Source organism: Pelodiscus sinensis, chromosome 15, assembly GCF_049634645.1.
Source record: "Pelodiscus sinensis isolate JC-2024 chromosome 15, ASM4963464v1, whole genome shotgun sequence".
Lineage (NCBI taxonomy): Eukaryota > Metazoa > Chordata > Testudines > Trionychidae > Pelodiscus > Pelodiscus sinensis.
In genome coordinates, this window is record NC_134725.1 from 41730069 (window position 1) to 41750822 (window position 20754).

Here is a 20754-nt window from a genome sequence, read left to right on the forward strand (position 1 = left end):
TCCATCCCTAGAGCTGACGACAAAGTCCTGGCTGGGTTGATTTAGTTGGGGTTGGTCCTGCTTTGGGCAGGGGGCTGGACTTGATGGCCTCCTGAGGTCTCTTCCAGCTCTATGATTCTATGATATGAAATTGGGGGAGGAAGGTCTGCTCAGCTTCTTATGTACCTCCTAAATATGAATTACACAAATGGGGTTCTCTTGTAAACAAGAAATAAGTTTACTAATGACAAAAGGTGAATTTTAGGTGGTGAAAGAGGTAACCAACAGAACAAAGTAAATTACTGAGCAAATAAAATAATCAAGCTAAACTTTATATATTCAAGAAACATGCTGTAAAATGTAATATGTTACCCTAACTGCTATTTTAGATAGGATGCAAAGCTTAGAGATCCAATGAGATCTCTTTTCGAAGTGCGCCCTTCATTTGCCTTCCTTTGAGGTGTCTTTAGGAGTCTTTCTTCTGAGGCTGGCAGACAATGGTGGAGAGTCCTGTTTGCCTTCCATCTCAGCATTAAATAACATTTATGCGAGGCAGGAATTTTTAAAATTTCCTAACTTGACCTCCCCTTCCTTTTAGAGGAAAATTACTATATGTCCAAGATGGTGTCTAGTACTAGGTGACAGAACCACCTGACCTAGCGGTATCATAGCTACACCCCAGGACACCTTTCAGGGAGGAGAGAGATTGGTATTTTCAAAGTAGGGCTGCCAATCACAGTTAACTCATGCAATAAACTCAACAAAATTATGATTAAAAATATACTGTGATTAGTCACACTATTAATTACCAATGGAAATTTATTAAATATTTTGGCTGTTTATCTACACTTTTAAATATATTGATTTCAACTACAACATTGTACAGTGTTCACATTATTTTTGCTTATGAATATTTGCACTGTCAAAAACAGATGAAATAGTATTTTTCAGTTCACCTCATACAATTACTATAGTACAAACTCTATATCATTACAATTGAACTTACAAATATAGAATTATGTACAAAAAGCTGCATTCAAAATAAAACAATGTAAAACTTTAGAACCTATAAATCCACTCAGTCTTACTTCTTGTTCGACCAGTCGCTCAGACAAACACGTTTAGTTACAATTTTTCAGGAGATAATCACATTTCTTGTTTATAATGTCATGTGAAAGAGAGATCAGGGGTTTTCTTGTAACCAGTGTTGCTAGATATTTATGTGCTAGATGGGTTAATGATGCATGTGTCCCTTTATGCTTCAACCACCATTCCAGCGCACATGGATCCATGCTGAGGATGCGTTCTTCTCAATAATGATCCAACCAGAATGGATCAATGCATGTTTGCTTTCACCATCTGAGCCAGATACCATCAGCTGAAGGTTGATTTGCTTTTTGGTGGCTTGGATTCTGCATTGAAATGTTCTTTTAAGATTTCTGAAAGCATTTTTCTCATCTCAGCCCTCTCCAATTTTGGAAGGCACTTTACGTTTTTAAACCTTGGGTCAAGCACCGTAGCTGTCTTTAGGAATCTCACATTGATTCTTTGCATATTTGTCAAATTTGTGGCAGAAGTGTTCTTAAAAAGAACATCATGTGCTGAGTCATCATCTGAGACTGCTATAACATGAAAAATATAGCAGAATGCAGGTAAATCAGAGCCAGAGACGTACAATTCTCCCCAAAGAAGTTCAGTCGCAAATTTAATTAATGCATTATTTTTAATGAGTATCATCAGCATGGCAGCATGTCCTCTGGAATGATGGCCAAAGCATGAAGTAACATTTCTGGCATATAAATACCTTTCAGGGCTGGTGTGACGGGATGGACCAAGCACTGGGGCCCCCTACCGGAAGCCCAGTGGTCCTGCCACACCCTGCACTAGAAAGTCGTAGGCTATATCTACACTTGCGGCTTCTTGCGCAAGAACATCTTGCACAAGGACATCTTGCACAAGACATCTTGCAAGAAGTCCTGCCCAAGAAAACATCCACACTGCCATGTGCGAACTGTGCTTTTGTGCAAGAGCGCCCATGGCAGTGTGGATGCTCTCTTGCTCAAGAAAGCTCTGATGGCCATTTTAAACATCGGGCTTTCTTGCGCAAGAAATCCCTGCTGAGCATCCACACTGCCCTCTTGCGCAAGAGCTCCAGCACAAGAGGGTTTATACCTGTTAAAAAAGAGCATAGCTCTTGCGCAAGGAGCCCTCTCTTACCACACCATACTGTAAATTTCCTTGTGCAAGAGCAGGCGGGCAGTGTAGATGCTCTGCGGATTCTTGTGCAAGAACGGCCGTACTTGTGCAATAACCCTCCAGTGTGGACATAGCCATAGAGCATCCCTCCAAGCTAGAGTGGCTGCAGGAGGAACCAGTCAATCAGGGGCCAGGAGGCCTATAAGAAGAAGCTGTAGGACCAAAGTCAGCTCAGTGTCTCTGGAGCCCTGAAGGAGTAACATGCCTGGTGGAATAGCTTTGAGGGAGCAGCAGCACCACACACAGCCCCATGTGGGGAGCCAGTGTGGACTGATGTTGACACTGAGATAAGGCCCTAAGGTGAGGGCAAAGAAACCATCTCCAGGTGGGGAAGTCCCAGAGGCATCACTCTCTCTGGGTATGTCTACACTACAGCGTTATTTTGAATTAACCTATTTCGAATTAGTTAATTCGAAATAAGCTAATTCGAAATAACGCATCTAGGCTTGTGCTTAAAGGGACCCCTCCTGGACAGCCGGTTCTCAGCTTTCCCGCTTGCTTGCCTACCTCACCAAGGGACAGCAAAGTGTTTTCCTCTCTGCCTGCTTCGGTTGCTCTCCTTTGGGACACCACTGCAGTTGGCACCATGGAGTCAGGTGCTCATGGTGCTCATGCTGAATGTGTTGCTGCAAGCCTGGCAGCAATTGCTGGAGGCTGCCTGGAACCTTCTGCTGCAGGCCAGCCCCTTGGCCCTCCCCCTGCCTCCACTGGGGGCCCTGGAGGAGCGGCACCCGGACGCCAGCCTGCCCCGCCGCATCTGGCGTCTGGACACCAGCAGCGACTGGTGGGACCGCATCGTCCTGGAGCGCTGGGGAGACCAACAGTGGACCCAGAACTTCAGGATGAAGAAGGACACCTTCCTGGAGCTCTGAGAGTGGCTTGCCCCTGCTCTGCAGCAATGGGACACACACATGAAGCCCGCTATTCCCCTCCACAAGTGGGTGGCCATGGCCCTCTCGAAGCTCTCCATGCCGGACAGCTACCAATCTGTTGGGAACCAGTTTGGCGTGGGGAGATCCACCATCGGAGCGGTGCTCATGCAGGTCCGACACTCACCAGCCACTGGGCCAGGACGGGGGGCTGCAAGGAGGACGTGGGCTGCCCCAGGGAAAATGGGGGGAGGTGGTGTAAGTGCCCTCCCTGGGAGGGGTCGGTCCGTCCCAGCCGCACTACAGATGGCCTGCGGTGGCCAATATTGCAGCAGGGGTTGCTCCTGGGAGTGGGGCACGGGGCAGTGGCGGGGAACAAACATTCCCAGCCACCCGGGCACCCCAGTGACCCTTGGGTTTGTGTGTCTCTCTGCAGGGGGTCAAGGCCATCAGAAGGGTGCTGCTCCACAGAGTCGTCTGCCTCACCGACCTGGACATGATCATCCAAGGGTTCGGCACCCTTGGCTTCCCCAACTGCGGGTGGGCAATCGACAGGACGCACATCCCCAGCTGTGCCCCAGACCACCAGGCCTCCTTCTTCATCAACAGGCAGGGGTACTTCTCGGTGATCCTGCAGGTCGTGTCTGACCACTGGGGCCAGTTCACAGACATCAATGTGGGCTGGTCCGGCAAGGCACATGACGCGCATGTGTACCGCAACTCCTCCATGTGCCAGAGGCTGCACGCAGGGACTTTCTTCTCTGACCGCCATATCAGGGTCAGGGACGTGGACATCCCAGTGTGCCTGCTGGGGGATGTGGCCTACCCCCTACAACCCTGGCTCATGAAGTCCTACATGGGACACCTCAGCCCCTCCCAGAAGGCCTTCAATGCCAGGGTCAGCAGGGCCCACATCGTGGTTGAGGGGGCCTTCGGCCGACCGAAAGCACAGTTTTGGTGCCTCCTCACCCACCTCGACCTCTCCCAGCACAATATTCTGCACGTGGTGGCAGTGTGCTTTGTGCTCCACAATTTGTGCAAGAGGAAGGGGGAGGCTTTCCTGCCAGCCTGGATGGCAGAGGCTGACCGCCTGGCTGGCCTGTACGCACAGCCCCTGCACAGCTGCCAGCCGGGAGGCCCTTCGGGGGGCTGGCCGCATCCAGGAAGCCCTGTGGGAGAGCTTCCAGGCAGATGAGGACTGAAGTCTCCCTGGCATGCCCCACTTGTGCCTGGGGCCTTACATTCCACCCCCATCTCCTTCCCCTTTCCCCTCCCAAACCCCCTTTCCTGATCTACAATAAAAACACCTGTGTGGCCACAAAACAATGTCTTTATTTCACATAACTGGGGTGGGGGAAAGGTAGGAATGAGGGTGAGAGAGGTGCGTGGGGAAACCTGGGAGGAGGGAGCTAGAAGGGGGAGGCAAGGGGAAGAAGGGGAAGAGGAAGGTCAGGGTTGAGGGTCTTACTGTGGGTGCAGGGGTGTCGGGGGTGGGTGGGTGTGGAAGGTGGAGCAGGAGGGATGGGGGTGCGGAAGAAGCAAGAGGAGGAGCAGGGGTGGGAGGAGGAGCGATAGCTGGGGCGGCCGCAGGGGCTGGAGCAGCAGGAGGCAGCAATCGGTCTGCCAGGGCCTGCAGATGCTCGTGGAGGGCATGGCCCTGCTCCCGCAGATCCCTCAAGCTCTCCCGCCGCAGCTGCAGGTCCTCTTGCACCCACTGCTCCTGGCTATGGACCTGCTATCCCTGCAGGTGTAGCTGCTGCCTCTGGAACTCCTCCTGGTTGTGGGTGCGCCTGCTGGCCCGGGTGCGGGTAGATGGTCCAGGCGGGGTGGTGCGTCCTGCACTTGCAGGTGCTGCAGCTGCGGTGAAACAAGAGAAGTGGTCAGTTCTCCCTGGGGACACAGTGGGTGAAACCCAGCCCCCTCTGCAAGGTGAGGATGGCAGGTCTCCGCATCATCACGTCCTGCTCTCCCCGGGAGTGTGAGCTGGCCCAGGACTGCACCCCAGCCCCTGTGCTGCCTCTAGTGTGGTCTGTGTGTGTGTGTATGGGGCAGGAGCTGTGCCCTGCCTCTGTGTAGAGGGGGCGTCAGGAGGGAGGGCAGTGTGCAGTGTCTCTTCCCGGGGTAAGGTCCCTGGGCTCCCCCTCCCACCTGCCCCGCATAAGGGGACCGTGATGTCACTCACATGTGGAGGCCTCCCCGGCCTCCGATGAGGCTGCTGACAGGCTCTCCGGTTTGGCACAGGTCTCCTGGGCACAGGGCAAGCTCCCTTCAGGCTCCTGGCTGCCGTCTTCCTCCTCCTCCTCTTCCCCTGTGTCAGAGACAGGGCCCTCTGCCCCGGGGTCGATGATGACCGGGGGGGCCCGGACCGTCTGACCCCCCAGGATGTGATCCAGGGCCTCATAGTAGGGGCAGGCCTCCGGGTCAGCCCCTGGTTGGGAGGCCCTGGTGTAGGCCTGCCGCAGTTCTTTCATTTTTCTGCACACCTGTTCCTGAGTCCACATGTGGCCTCTGGTGGCCAGGCTGGCAGCCATGCGGCTGTAGACGGCTGCATTCCTACACCTAGTGCAGAGATCGTGGGCATTGGAGGCCTCCCCCACAAATCTCAATGAGGCCCACGATCTCCGCAATTGACCAGGAAGGCACCCACCATTTGTGGCCCCTGGCAGGGTCCTGGGAGCTGCAAGCCTGGTCCTGGGGAGCGGTGGAGGGCTGGGTGGCAGCAGGTGGCTGGCTCATCCTGTGTCAGGTGCACGGTCTGCTGGCTGGGTTGGCAGGTTGGCAACTGGCACAGGCACTGTGGCCAGAGTCTGCCCCTTTAAGGGCTCTGGGGCTGCGGAGGTGGGGAGGGGGAGCAGACAAGTTCTTCTAGTTGTGCCCAGAGTGGCCACCAGGGCTCCCTGGGAAGGGCTGGAGGCCAGCTAATGCAAAATCAGTGTCTACACAGCACTTATTTCAAATTAGCTATTTTGAATTAGACGTTATTCTTTGTAGAATGAGGTTTACCTAATTCTCTGAGTGGGCAAACAGAATGAGGGTATGTCTACACTACCCCGCTAGTTCAAACTAGCGGGGTAATGTATGCATACCGAACTTGCTAATGAAGCCCGGGATTTGAATTTCCCAGGCTTCATTAGCATAAAGCCGGCGCCGCCATTTTTAAAAGCCGGCTAGTGCAAACCCCGTGCCGCGTGTAGCCGCGTGGCACGGGGTTCGCACTAGCCGGCTTTTAAAAATGGCGGTGCCGGCTTTATGCTAATGAAGCCCGGGAAATTCAAATCCCGGGCTTCATTAGCAAGTTCGGTATGCATACATTACCCCACTAGTTCGAACTAGCGGGGTAGTGTAGACATACCCTGAGAGACTATGAATATGGCACTGAGCTGAGCCCTTTTTAAGGGTGTATCCTGGTAGGGCTTTTGAATATTTCATATAGAGGTGTGACTTGGTCGAAGGGATGAGTAGGCAAAAAGACTTTTAAAACTCAGGGCATGCGTCTTTTGCGCAAAAACTTGCCAGCTGTCTACACTGGCTGCTTGAATTTGCACAAGAACACTGACTTTATAATGTACAAAATCAGTGCTTCTTGCGCAAATACTTTCATGCTCCCACTCAGGTATAAGCCGTCTTGTGCAAGAATACTTGCGCAAGAGGGCCAGTGTAGACAGGCATCTTAATTTTTTGCGCAAGAAAGCCTGATGGCTAAAATGGCGATCGGGGCTTTCTTGCGCAAAAGCGCGTCTAGATTGGCATGGATGCTAAGCACTTTTTGCGCAAAAGTATCTTTGCCAATCTAGATGCTCTTTTGCGGAAATACTTTTAATGGAAAAACGTTTCCATTAAAAGTATTTCCACAAAATCATGCCAGTCTAGACGTAGCCAGGGAGTGCAGGCACACACACTCAGTCAGACAGGGTCACTTGTGGGAGGTCAATGCCACCGCATTACAGCCAAATACAAAACACCTGTTCTCACTTTCAGAAGCTATTGTACATGAGCTTTGTCTACACTATGCAGCTTAAGCTGAGCACTGTAAACATTGTTTGTCAGCCCTTTTGTCGACAGAATACGTCTCCTCCCTATGAGCAGGATTTGTGTGTAAACAGAAGAGCCCTTCCACTTACAATGGCCATTTACACTGCCACTTGCTGCAGCAAAACTTTTGTCTTTTGGAGAGTTGGGTTTAAGTATCTACACGATCATAAACTCATCCAGGCAAGGTCAGGAATAGCATTACTCCTCATAAAATCGTGAGTATCTGATGTCGAAATCAGCAGCCCTTAAGGTTAACAAGACAGGCTTGGTAGCATGGACATGTCATGTAGAAAATCAACCTTATGAAGCTAAATTTGGTGTAAACTCCTAGTGTAGACCAGGCCTATAAAACAGGCAGCATTATTTCCTGGAAATGTAAGGAAACTTGTTTGTCTTAGCAATTGGCTGAACAGGAAGTAGGCTCTATAGTTTTACATTGTTTTGTTTCTGAAGTTATGAACCATAAAAACATCTACATTTGTAGATTGCACTCTCAGAATAGAATTTACTTTAGACTTTTAGAGTACTTGTATGAGGTGAATTGAAAAATACTATTTATCTTGATTATTAGTTTTACAGTGTAAATTTGTAACAAAAAATAATATTATATGAGCACAGTACACTTTATAGTCTATATTTTTTGAAAAGATAGAAAATATCCAAAATATTTAAATGGCATTCTGTTGTTTAGCAGTGTAATTAACTGCAGGATTAATCACAATTGATATTTTTAATTGCTTGTCAGCCCTACTTCAAAGTTTTTTAGTTTCTTCCTAATGGCCTGTCAAGGCTGATGACTTACTGTCTGGTGGGTGTCATCACCCAGTTGTAATTATTACATAGTCATATTCCTAACTTTAGATACAGAAATAACACATGCATATTAATTCGATACAGACATTCAGTAAATCATAACCTTTCCAATGATATCTCACATATCCCATCTTGCATGAAACATACCTTAGCTATGCCATATTCATATCAGAACATTATCATGAAGACCATGGAGTGTAACACCATAACTATTGCCAGCTGATAAGACTGTATGGAGAGTTATGTTCCACAAGCTTTATTATTTTTGGAGGAGATTGCTAGCATTCGTCTCACCATTTCCTCACCACTGGGGCTAAAATTATACCCAGAGAACTGAAGGCCAGAGGAGATTATTATTGCCACCTACTTTTCAACACAACTCAGGTCATAGAATTTCACAAGTGTGTAACTTGTGATGGTGTTGGAGCCTAGGCTATGTCTACACTGGCCCCTTCTTCGGAATAGCCATGCTAATTTAGAACTTTGGAATAGGGAAATGCGCGGGGGATTTAAATATCCCCCGCGGGATTTAAATAAACATGGCCGCCACTTTTTTTACGGCTTGGGGAAAAGCTGGAAAAGAGCGTCCAGACTGGCGCGATCCTCCAGAATAAATCCCTATAGGGAAAGTAGGAATAAGAGATCCTCCGGAATAGGGCTTTATTCCGGAGGATTGCGCCAGTCTGGACGCTCTTTTCCGGCTTTTCCCCAAGCTGGGAAAAAAGCGGCAGCCATGTTTATTTAAATCCCGCGGGGGATATTTAAATCCCCCGTGCATTTCCCTATTCCAAAGTTCTAAATTAGCATGGCTATTCCGAAGAAGGGGCCAGTGTAGACACAGCCCTAGTGTTTAAGTCTTAATTTGAAGAATACAAGTGATCAGAGAACCTCTTACATCCTAGGCCAGTTGTTCCAGGCGTTAACTATCCTAGCTGTTAAAAATGTCCTCTTCCCAGCCTGAATGTGTCTACCTTGAATTTAGATTTTGTTTTGCTTTTGAGTTTCAGCAAGTTATTTCTGAATCTTCTCTAGGATAAATGAAGATGATTGAAACTTCTTAGAAACAAATGCAGCTCCACACACAACCAAAGAGTTACAAAGCTCAGTTTTTAATGCATTGTTAAGGTTAGATGGTGTCTTTTGAGTAACCTGGCTATGTCCCCTATCCTAGCTCACTTAATCCATGTCTACACTAAGAAACTATTTAGAAATAACAAAATTTGACTTAATAACTCCTGAAATAAAAAAATTGAAATAGCATGTCCCCACCATGAGGAAGTCTCAAAATTAGTCCGAGGCAGGCTCCGTTAATATGGATGTACTACCTCGACTTAGAGCCCCAGGAAGCACTGGGACGTAATTAGTTCAAATTACTTTGGGGAGCCATTATTTCAAATGAGCAGCTGGGGAGCATCCACACTATCACTATTTCAAAATAACTATTTCAAAATTAGCGTTATTCCCTGAGAAAAGCAGTACAGATTTTGAAATAAGTGACCCCCTTATGTGAAAATAAAAGGCTTGGTAGTGTGGACACTCTGCTTATAAATTTGACCCAAGGGGGGTTATTTTGAAATAAAGCCCTAGGGTGTGTCTAGACTGGCAAAAAAAGCAACTGCTTTTGCGCAAAAACTTGCCAGCTCTCTATACTGGCCGCTTGAATTTGCGCAAGAACACTGACTTTGTAATGTACAAAATCAGTGCTTCTTGCGCAAATACTTTCACGCTCCTGCTTGGGAAAAAGCCCTCTTGCGCAAGAATATTTACTCAAGAGGGCCATTGTAGACAGGGAAGAATTGTTTTGTGCAAAAAAGCCCCGATGGCTAAAATGGCGACCGGGGCTTTCTTGCGCAAAAATCACGTCTAGACTGGCCACAGGTGCTTCTGTGCAAAAGCACTTTTTGTGCAAAAGCATCCTTGCCAATCTAGATGCGCTTTTGCAGAAATACTTTTAACGGAAAAACTTTTCCATTAAAAGTATTTCCACAAAATTATCCCAGTCTAGACGTAGCCCTAGTGTAGACCAGGGCATAGAGATTTAGTTTTTAACAGACAGTTATTTAAGGAGATTTCTATTCTTTGAATGAATGAACTATCGGGAAGGAGGTGTGGTGAACAGATTTTGCAGTAAGTGCAATTTGATGCCTAGATAATACGGTGACTAGCCTCTAAACTTCCTGAAATTAGGTATTTGTGAATAACACAAGAGACAAATTAACTGCAGGTATAATAAATCCACTGGTCTTTCTCTCTTGCTTGTCTGACTACAATGGTACAGATTTGCACTGGTAGAAGTGAAAGAAGAAGCAGGCCCATTGACTTTAATGGAGTAGCTTCATGACTTCAGGAGAATTATACCATAGATATAGATCCATTTGGCTCAGGTATTTATCAAATATAACTAACTAGATTGTGGTTTACCCCATCTCTGCACAATGCGAGCTCTAAACCCCTTACATCAGGGTAGGCAAAATATGTCTGCAGGCCAGATCCAGTCTGCCAAGCCACCAGATTCAGCCTGCAGCCTTGTGGGAGCCTCAGGCAGGCTCCCTGCCCTCTATGCCCCTGCATGCTGCTCAAAGCAGCTGGCTGCAGGTGCTTCTCTGAGCACCATGAGCCAGGTGGAGTGAGATGCTTTGTGCATTGCCTCCACCTGCAGCACAGACTCACAGCTCCCATTGGCTGGACACCAATGGGAGCTGCTTGGGCCATGTTTGTGGTGCAGGCAGCACACTAAGTACCCCCTGTAGCAGTGCACAGAGAGCACATGTCCCAGCAGCTGGCCACTTTGAGTGGTGTGCAGAGGCAGGGCAGGTACAACACCTACTTAGGGACCTGCTGGCTGCTAGCCATGAGCTGCCTTAGGTAAGCACCTCCCAATAAGAGGCTGCACCTGGCACCCCTCCTTTTCTGCACCCCTGTTCCAAGTCAAAACCCAAACTATCTGCACCCCCACAACTTCCTAGACCCTGCAGCCCAATCTCCTGCCCCAGGACACAACCCAAACATCTGTACACCCACCCCAGGTCACAACCCTCTTCCAGGCCATGCATCCCAACCTCCTACCCCAAGCTCCTAGCTGCACCCAACCAACATCCTAGATCCTGCACCTCCTCCATTAAATTCATGGAAGAGTGCGGCCCTTGACCACATAACAAATTCTTGGAGTTGCCCCCATCAAAAATTATTGCCAACCCCTGGCTTCCATCACCAAATTTGGGTCTGGCCCCATACCTTGCAACTTGAGATCCTTAGAGCAAAATATCTAATAGCACTGCATTGTTACCATGAAGACTAATGGGATAAATTAAAGTCTCCTGAGAATAGTTTAAAGCCTCTAAGCAATTATCATCAATGAGAGTCTCTATTGGACTGCCTGGGCAAAGAGTGTGCTGCGTAGCAACAGCCTGGGGTCTTGTTTGAGTGTTTTGCTTTATTTATCTTGGAGATTAATGTCTCACTTTTATCCACATAGTAAATCCTACTTTAGCTTAGTGTTCTGCTCTCACTCTGTTTTAATAAGACTGGGAGCTCCAAACCGTAGCTGGTGTTCCCACCTTGTCCCTCCCAGGACACTGTTCATGTTTCCATCCACTCCATTCATCTTGGAGCAAAGCTTCAGGTAAAAAGGACAGGAGATGTGTGTGTGTGGAGGGGGGCAGGGTATCTGGCTTTTCGAGTCTGAATTTCAGCTGGGCCAGATGCTATCATGTGCTTTCTTAACGTATAAAAGGTCCTGCCATCACATCCTTGATTATCACTGAGGGAGGATGGCAGATGGCTTGTTCTTATCACTGGCCCTTTGAGCTGCCTGATAGCTGGCGGGGAGAGGGGGAGTAGGGCCGGCTTTAGGAAGTGCGGAGCTCAATTTGAACAATTTCGACAGGGCCCCACACACGCACACAGGAAAATCCTGCGCTAAATTCATACCTCCTGTGTATAATTTGGTGGTGCCCCGTTAGCCACACCCCCTGACCTCCATTAACCACACCCCAACCATTAGCCACACCCCCTGACCCCCCATTAACCACACCCCAATCCCCATTAGCCACACCTCCTAACCCCCGTTAACCAGGCCTCTGGAGGTAATACACTCGAGGCAAGATGGACACATGATCAGAAGTAAAAGCTGTCATGTCACCCCTCTCAAAGGACTTTTCCCACCATCCTCCTACCAACAGGTATTAGTTTGGCCCCACCAAACCCCCCTCATGCAGCTATCCTGCAATTGCATTAACCCAATGTGTGTGACATTAACTCTGGGGCGGAGAGGTTGCGGGAAGTGCTCCCTCTAAGGCTGTGTCTACACTCGCCGCTTCTTACATAAGTACAGCCATTCTTGCGCAAGAACCCATAGAGCAGCCACACTGCCCGCCTACCCTTGTGCAAAGAAATTTTCAGTCCGGCGTGGTAAGAGAGGGCGTCTTGTGCAAGAGGTACACTCTTTTCTAACAGGTGTAAGCTCTCTTGCACAAGAGGGCAGTGTGGATGCTCAGCAGGGATTTCTTGCGCAAGAAACCCCTCTGGCTAAAATGGCCATCGTAGCTTTCTTGCGCAAGAAAGCGTCCACACTGCTTGCACATGGCAGTGTGGACATGTTCTTGTGAAAGCCTTCTTGCACAAGAACCCTTGCGCAAGATGTTCTTGCACAAGAAGCCGCCTGTGTAGACATAGTCTAAGAGTTTCCTCCCGTGAGCAGAATGGATTTTGTGTTGTGCACCAGTCCTGAGTTCATGTGGCTTGTTTGAATGTGCCACTGTGGCACCCAAGTTATTAATAAATATTTTATAAACCTCTATCTTTTCCCTCTGCTGCCATGTCTCCTCCCCTTGCTCCATCAGCTCCCCTGGTGCCTGCTGCTTCCCAACTCCTCAACCTCCTCTGCTGTCCTGACACCTGCCCTTCTCACTGCCCTCAGCCCTCCTGCAACCTGCCCCCCCTCCACCAGCCCCTCTCTCTCCCCTGTGCCCACTCCTCTAGTAGCCCCACTCTGATCATGTGAGCTACCCCTCCTCATCCCCTCTTCTAACACCTCCCTCTACACACCTGCCCTGGCTCTCTCCTCTGGTGCTGGTCCCTCCCCTGCAGGTATCTGCCCTTCTGCTTCACCACCAGAATCCCCTGGCACCTTCCCTTAGGCCTGCACCCTCCTGGTGCCTCCCCCTTCCCTTACTGCTCCTGTCCCCTTTGCCCTCTTTTTCCCTGATGCCCACCCCCTCACCATCCTCTGCCCCCATTCCCCTCCTGTCCCTGTGCCCTCACACATGACTTGCTCCATCTCCACCTTTCTCATGCCCACCCCTTCTTTCAAGCCTTCTCGCAACAACTCCCCCTCCCCCCTCTAACCCTCAATGCCCTTTCCCTCTCCTCTCCCAGCATCACCCTGTCCCCCCTCCCACTGACACCTCCCCTCCTGCCCTTTTCCTCATTGTCTGCACTTGGCCCCCTGGCATTTGTCTCTCCTCCATCCTGTCTCATGGTGCCTTCCCCTTTCTTCCCCCTCCCCCTCCACACAAGCCCCTTCCTCTCCCCCTCCCCTCTCTGCACAAGCTCCTTCCCCCTATTTTCCCCCCTCCCTTACCTTCTGCCTTCCACTTTGTGGGGCTGGAGTTGCGCTCGGGCCCCGGGCTCTGAACCCGGAGCCAGGCCACATGACACAACATGACTCCGAGGAGTTTTAAAGTCCCGCACTGTGACATCACGTTACGCCCGGACATCCTCCCCACTCACTTGCAAATGCTGTGCATGGCAGCAGCAGTGCGTGCCGGCGAGGGGGAGCTGCACTGAGAGCTGCGCATGGCAGAGAAGGTCCAGGGCCGGGGGGGACACGCTGGGGGCAGGCTGGGAGGACACACGGGGGGGGCCAGCAGGGAGGGTCTGGGGCCCACTCCAGGCAGAGCTGGGGGAGAGACCCAGCTCCACATATTGCTGGAGCAGGGCCCCGGCTCTGAATATTAACTCGCCGCCCATAGCGCCCAGCACACTTCTGGGTTTAGGACGCAGGGCCCTTTTAGGCGTGGGGCCCCATTTGGGGAAATCAGGCGAATCAGCCTAAGGAAACCTGCCCTCCTTCATTATTTACTGAGATAATAAATGCTCTATCACTGGCCGCCCCGCCCTTCAGACCTTTTATTGAGGAGTGCAAAGGAGGGAAGCAAGTAGGCAGGGCCATACCTGCAGGGGTACAGGGCCTGGGACAACCTCCCACCTCATCTCTTCCACCCTTGCTCTACCCCCAATTGCATCCCTCCCCCAAGGCCTCTGTGATGTGACCAGGGAGAGTACCGGGGGCCTCACAGCGGCAGCAGGGTGTCAGTGCCCTTCCCACTCTGCTCACTGGGTGGCAGGAAGTGGAGCTGGATGGCGATGGTTATACGGGTGCAGCTGAGGCTGCTGCATACCCCTTGCTACTGTAAATACACAACCATCTGCTTCCAGGAAAGAGAGAGCCAAAGAGAGCGGCAATGATACGGCTCCATCCAGCCTGTCCCAGGCTACATCTACCCTGCAGGCTTCTTGCACAATAACTGTTTTGTGCAACAGTTCTTGCACAAAAGGTCTTGAGCCAGAGCGCGTTCACACGGCCATGTGCTTTTACACAAGAGAGTCCATGGCCATGTGGACTTTCTGTTGTGCAAGAAAGCTCTGATGGCCATTTTAGCCATAGGGCTTTCTTGTGCAAGAAACCCCTGTTGCCCGTCCACACTGCCTTCTTGTGGAAGAGCTCTTGTGCAAGAGGGCTTATTCCTTGTGGGAAGAGGAATAACTCTTGTGCAAGAAGCCCTCTGTTCTGACGCTTTACTGTAAATTTACTTGCCCAAGAACACGTGTGCAGTGTAGACACTCCACAAGTTTTTGTGCAAGAACCACTGTTGTTGCGCAAAAAGCCTACAGTGTAGATGTAGCCCCAGTGAACAACGTTGGATGGTTTGTATGTGTAACCACTTCCAGGCAGATTTGAACCTGGGACCTCTGAAGCTTAGTATAGGAGCCTCTACCCCTTGAGCTAAAAGTCAGCTGGCTCCCAGCCCCTGCTGTAGAGTCTTGTGGCCTTAGCTATTGCTGTGATTTGATGCCACTGTACAGGATGGTGAACCACACTAGATGTGTGGGTTACATCTGTGCTTGCTTCCCTTCAACTTCAGAACGGGTAACAGCTGCATAATCTTGCAGGTTTATTCTCTCTGCCATGTGCCTTGGGCAGGCATGGAGCCCATCGCTCCCCTTGGCTTTGGGAGTGTTTCTCCAGGTGCTATGGGGAAGTGAAGAAGCTGTGGGATCACATGCTGGCAGGAGAGGGCTGGCTTTGTTCTAACGCTTCATGGAGGGTCTGGGTTTTGGAAACCTTCCCTTGGGGTCTGCAGCTCCTTTGAGTGAACCAAAAACTCAGGGGAGGGTATGGAGCTGTCCAGAGTGCACAGCAGCCTGCCAAACAACCTACAGCAGTGGTCCCCAATGTGGTGCCCACGGGCGCCATAGCGCCCGCCGGGGCATTTGTGTGCGCCTGCTGACAACCTGGGCCGGCCCTGCCCCCAGCGCGTGGCGCACTGGAGGCGCCAGCCCCAGGCGCGCGACACTCGGGTGGCCCCAGCCCCGGGGCACATGCGGGTGCGCAGCACCGGTGCTGGCCCTAGGCGTGCGGCTCGGGCGGCGGCGCCAGCCCCAGGCCCACGGCACAAGGTGCTCGGGCGGCCCCAGCCCCGGCCCTGGGGCACATGCCAGCACTGGGTGCAAGGGCATCCCCGCCCCTGGTGTGCCCCAGGATGCGCAGCCCCGCCCCCAGGCGCCTGGCGCATGAGTGTCGCCACCCCCCGGGTGCCCGGGAGCCTCTAAAGGTTGGGGACCACTGACCTACAGGGAGCTGCCTACACTCCAACTGCTTTGCACCCTGGCCCCCGCCACCTAGTGCCTCTTCTCACAATACCCAGCAGCTGGGAACAACTGCCTCTTCTGTGTGACCAGGCTGTGGTTCATAGGTGTTTGTGTAAAGATACAGCTACATTGTACACTCCCTTCCACAGCACAGACTGGTGGTGTGACTCTACATAGCAGTGTAGCTGCTGCAGTTTAGCTTAGATAGGTAAAGTAGGTGTGTGTATGTGAGTGGGGGTATAGTTTGGTCTTAATGAAATGCTGCACCTACCCACTTCCAATGCTCCTTCCCCAGCTCATCTGGAGGAGCCACTGGACCCAGGATACAAGTGATTGCAGGGACATGAGGGGCACAAGAATGAGGGACATAAGTTCGAAACGAGGGATCCAGAGGACACTGAGCAGAGAGCCCCAGACAGTGCCCACTGCTCTTTGTAGATGTCTAGGGAGCCAGTAGATGCTGCCCAGATACGTGAGACCAGGGAGTAACAGAAAAAGGGCCCACAGAAACAGAGCACCCCTGATCCTGCATCCTCCTCCTGGTGGTACAGATAGCCACTTTACTCAGGGCCAGGAGGAGGCTGATGAAGTGGTCTTGCCACTTTGTGGGGCCATGCACAGGGTGTGAGAATAAAAGCAAGTGTGGGGAAAACCTCAACAAGAAGTTTTGGAGGGGCTGGAATAGGGACAGCAACCTGGCACTCTGCAGATAAGTGTGTGCTTGGGGGGCACCCAAATCCCCCCCATCATTGTCCAGTAGCTCCTGCTCTTTCAGATATTTTAAATCTACCTAAAAATGACAGTCAGTTTTTTAGCAATAATGAAGCAGTACTATCAGTCTGGTAGTCAAAAAAAAAAAAGGTCAGACAAAAAGACAAAGCTAAACAAAAAGACAGTTTGTCATCTTATCTTAAATCTTGAAGTATTGAAGAGAGGACATTCATCAAAAAGTATGGGCAAGAAAACATCTCAATTATCTGATCACTTGCTGAGTTGTGGGGATACCATGACGACTGCAAAAGTTGAACACGTGGATTCTGAAGTGGCAATGAAAACACAAAATTTTGGTAGTTTTGTCAAAGTGAGGGAAGAACCCTACACTGAAGACATTGCATTATGGCCAAAATGTATTTCAGTGGCTATGACAGAATATTTCTTAGTAAATAAACTGAAAATCATAGGTAATATGGAGAATTTGAGAGAAGAGCATGATGTTGGATGACAAAAGCAATTCTGATGTCTTCGTGAGTCTCATTTCCTGAGGATGAAAAAAAATGGGAAACTGGTTGATTTTTTCTGAAACCTCAAAGGCAGTCTAATGTTATGTTTATTTTCCTTTAATATTTTCAGGGAATACTTTGCAAACTTTTTTTCAATAGGCACTCTAATTGAAGAAATGTTGCAAAAGATATTGCTGATCATGAAACTTCCAAAGCTCATATTAATGCTACATGTGAGTTTGTTCAAAGACAAAGTATGTAGAAGAACTGATTCTACATTATCGGCACAGTTTGAGATGGAGTGTTTTTATTGCAAGAAAGTGCTGAGTTGTGCTATTGTAATGGTGAAACTGTTGTCTTCTTTGGGACTACCTCTAGCAGTATCAAATAAAAAAGGTAATTTTTTAACCTGCCTTGAATATCTTAGTGATTTTGACAATTTTCTCAATGAACATTTGAAAAATTATCTGTATTGTGCCTCAGGAAAGATCAACTTTTTAACACACCAAATCTACAATGACTGCATTACTATAATGGCAGAGCAGCTCAGAAACCAATTCACTGATGAAGTAAAGGATGCCAAATATTGTATGTAGACCAAAGAACATTAATTTTAAGATAAGTGACTGGCAATGTTTAAGTTGTAGAGTGATTTCTTTGATTTGTCCCACTAAAATTTCACACTTCTGAATGTTTGGTTTTAGAAATCATTGCATATTTAGATTCAGACATCAAAAACTGTCATGGGCACAGCTTTGATAACGCCACAAATATGGCAGGAAAATATTCAGGTTTCCAAGCAAGACTGAACAATACAAATCCCTCTGTTTTATTCATACTATGTTCCAGCCATTCCTTAAATGTAATCTGCAATGCTGTAGCCGCATCTTGTGAGGGAGCTACACTTTTTTTTGACTTTGTTCAAAACATATTTTTTTTTGGTTTCCATACATCGGTGGAGTATGTCAAAATCATGTTTGGACCTGGCAAATGGAAAACATTTGACAGTCAAAAGAATTTGTGACATCAAGTAATCTGTTTATGCAGATGCTGTTTTGGCTTTGAAAATCATCTGTGATGTTATAAAGAGAACCTTATTAGACTTAGCCACATCAAATTCTGAAAACAATGTTCAAAAACTGAAGCAAAATCCTTAGCAGAAAAGTTTGAAAAGTATGATATTGCTGTTTTTAATATTTTGTGGAATCATGTACTTCAAATAATTAAATCATTGCAAAAAGTTGATACAAATTGATTAAATTTTGCACTTTCATTAGCTTCAGTTACAAGTTTTGTCAACATAAGAACATAAGAACATAAGAACGGCCGTACTGGGTCAGACCAAAGGTCCATCTAGCCCAGTATCCTGTCTACCGACAGTGGCCAGCACCAGGTGCCCCAGAGAGGGTGGACCGAAGACAATGATCAAGCAATTTGTCTCCTGCCATCCCTCTCCAGCCTCTGACAAACAGAGGCCAAGGACACCATTTTATCCCCTGGCTAATAGCCTTTTATGGACCTAACTTCCATGAATTTATCCAGCTTCTCTTTAAACTCTATTATAGTCCTAGCCTTCACAGCCTCCTCTGGCAAGGAGTTCCACAGGTTGACTACACGCTGTGTGAAGAAGAACTTTCTTTTATTAGTTTTAAACCTGCTACCCATTAATTTCATTTGGTGTCCTCTAGTTCTTCTATTATGGGAACTAATAAATAACTTTTCTTTATCAGCCCTGTCCACACCACTCATGATTTTATAGACCTCTATCATATCCCCCCTCAGTCTCCTCTTTTCTAAACTGAAAAGTCCCAAGTCGCTTTAACCTCTCCTCATATGGCACCCGTTCCAAACCCCTAATCATTTTAGTTTCCCTTTTCTGAACCCTTTCCAAGGCCAAAATATCTTTTTTGAGGTGAGACCACATCTGTACACAGTATTCAAGATGTGGGCATACCATAGTTTTATACAGGGGCAGTAAGATATTCTGGGTCTTATTTTCTATCCCTTTCTTAATAATTCCCAGCATCCTATTTGCCTTTTTGACCGCCGCTGCACACTGCGTGGAAGTTTTCAGAGAACTGTCCACGATAACTCCAAGATCCCTTTCCTGATTTGTCGTAGCCAAATTAGCCCCCATCATACTGTACGTATAGTTGGGGTTATTTTTCCCGATGTGCATTACTTTACACTTAGCCACATTAAATTTAATTTGCCATTTTGTTGCCCAATCACTCAGTTTGATGAGATCTTCTTGGGGTCCCTCACAGTCTGCTTCTGTCAAGGAAGTTTGAAATGACTGTAAGTCTGTAGAAGCAGAGGCACTAACATTAACAGAAAATATAGGTTCCTTTGATGTATCTGATGAGAAGCATAAAAAACCCAGGAAATTATTTTTTGATAAAACTAGAGACAAAGAAATCAATTTAAAAGGGAAAGATCATCGTGGAGACCGTAAATGCTATTTGTGACACAATAATAGTATAATTGCAGAGTAGAGGTGAATCTCTAAAGAAACCTGTTGATTTATTTTGCATTTTTTTGACAGAAGTATGGACGAAGAAGCTAAAAGCCACTAGAGTGAGAAACTAAATGAATTATACCGACAAGACATAGACACAAATCTTTTTGAAGACAAAGTGAAACATTTCATTCATTTTATTGAAAATGATGAAGTCTGTACTTCAAGATCATCAGTTGATTTGTGTAGACTTGTACATGATGATTTGCAGGCAACCTTTTTAAATGTACAAACCATTCTGAAAATATTTTTAACTATACCTGTCACAAATGCTTCTGGTGAACATTCTTTTTCTGTATTGAAATGAGTTATACATTATTTGTGAAATATGATGAGTCTGTTCAGCATTATTAACAATGAATGTGCCTTTTTACAAAATACTACTTATGATGACTTAATTGACAATTTTGTAAAGAAAAAGTATAGAAAGAAAGTTATCTGAATAATTTTTTTTTCAAATTGAATAAGTTTCTTCTGAGGAAGTTAGCTTTTATTTTTCCATTCATGTGTCATCTGTGCATTTTATTTTTACACATTTTTCACATTAGCTTAATGCAAATATAAGCTTTCATTTAGACCAGAAGTTCTCAAACTGTACTCTGATAACTCTATTTAGCTGGACTGAGGAATGGTTATTATTATTTTTTTTTATTAAATGCTCTTATCCAAAGCACTTTACAATAGTTAGCTAATGGTACAAACAATATTTGGAAAGATCATTAAGTAGTCCAGCAAGAACCTCAGCAAATTTTTTAGTGTTCTGTGAAAAAAAAAACCCTTAAAAAACAACAAATGGTCTGGTAGCACTTTAAAGACAAACAAAACATGTAGCTGGTGTCATGAGCTTTCATGGGTGCAGCCCACTTCTTCAGATGACCGGAGTGTTGGATGTCCAGAACCAAAATAAATGAGGGAAGAAGGGAGTGGGAGAGAGGAAAAGAAGGAAAAAAAATAGGAGGGGGGACAGAAAGAGGCAGAGGGTAGATAAGTATCAGAGGCTACATCTACACTACAGGGTTTTTGTGCAAAAATCCGCAGCGTGTCCACACCTCAAGCACGTTTTTGCTCAAGTAAATTTACAGTAAATCAAATACACGGTGCTAGTCTATTCGTATTCAGTCACTCATGTGATCCACACTCCCTGAGAGTGAGTGCGGGGATTTATGGTGGTATATAAAAGGTGATCGCACCACTG

At 47.7% G+C, this 20754-nt stretch overlaps 2 long non-coding RNA genes across 2 annotated transcripts in view; both read left to right on the forward strand.

The window, feature by feature from the left end:
* Positions 1-4417, forward strand: part of LOC142818533 (uncharacterized) — a 30128-nt gene extending 25711 nt beyond the window's left edge. The window contains exon 3 of the long non-coding RNA XR_012896040.1: positions 3541-4417. This is a non-coding gene — a long non-coding RNA (uncharacterized LOC142818533). The remainder of the gene's footprint in view (positions 1-3540) is intronic.
* A 10147-nt stretch (positions 4418-14564) lies between these two features.
* On the forward strand, positions 14565-20046 carry LOC142818409 (uncharacterized). Its single transcript, XR_012895895.1, has 3 exons — positions 14565-17437; positions 17525-17629; positions 19587-20046. It is a non-coding gene; the product is annotated as an uncharacterized LOC142818409 (long non-coding RNA).
* Positions 20047-20754: the final 708 nt, after the last annotated feature.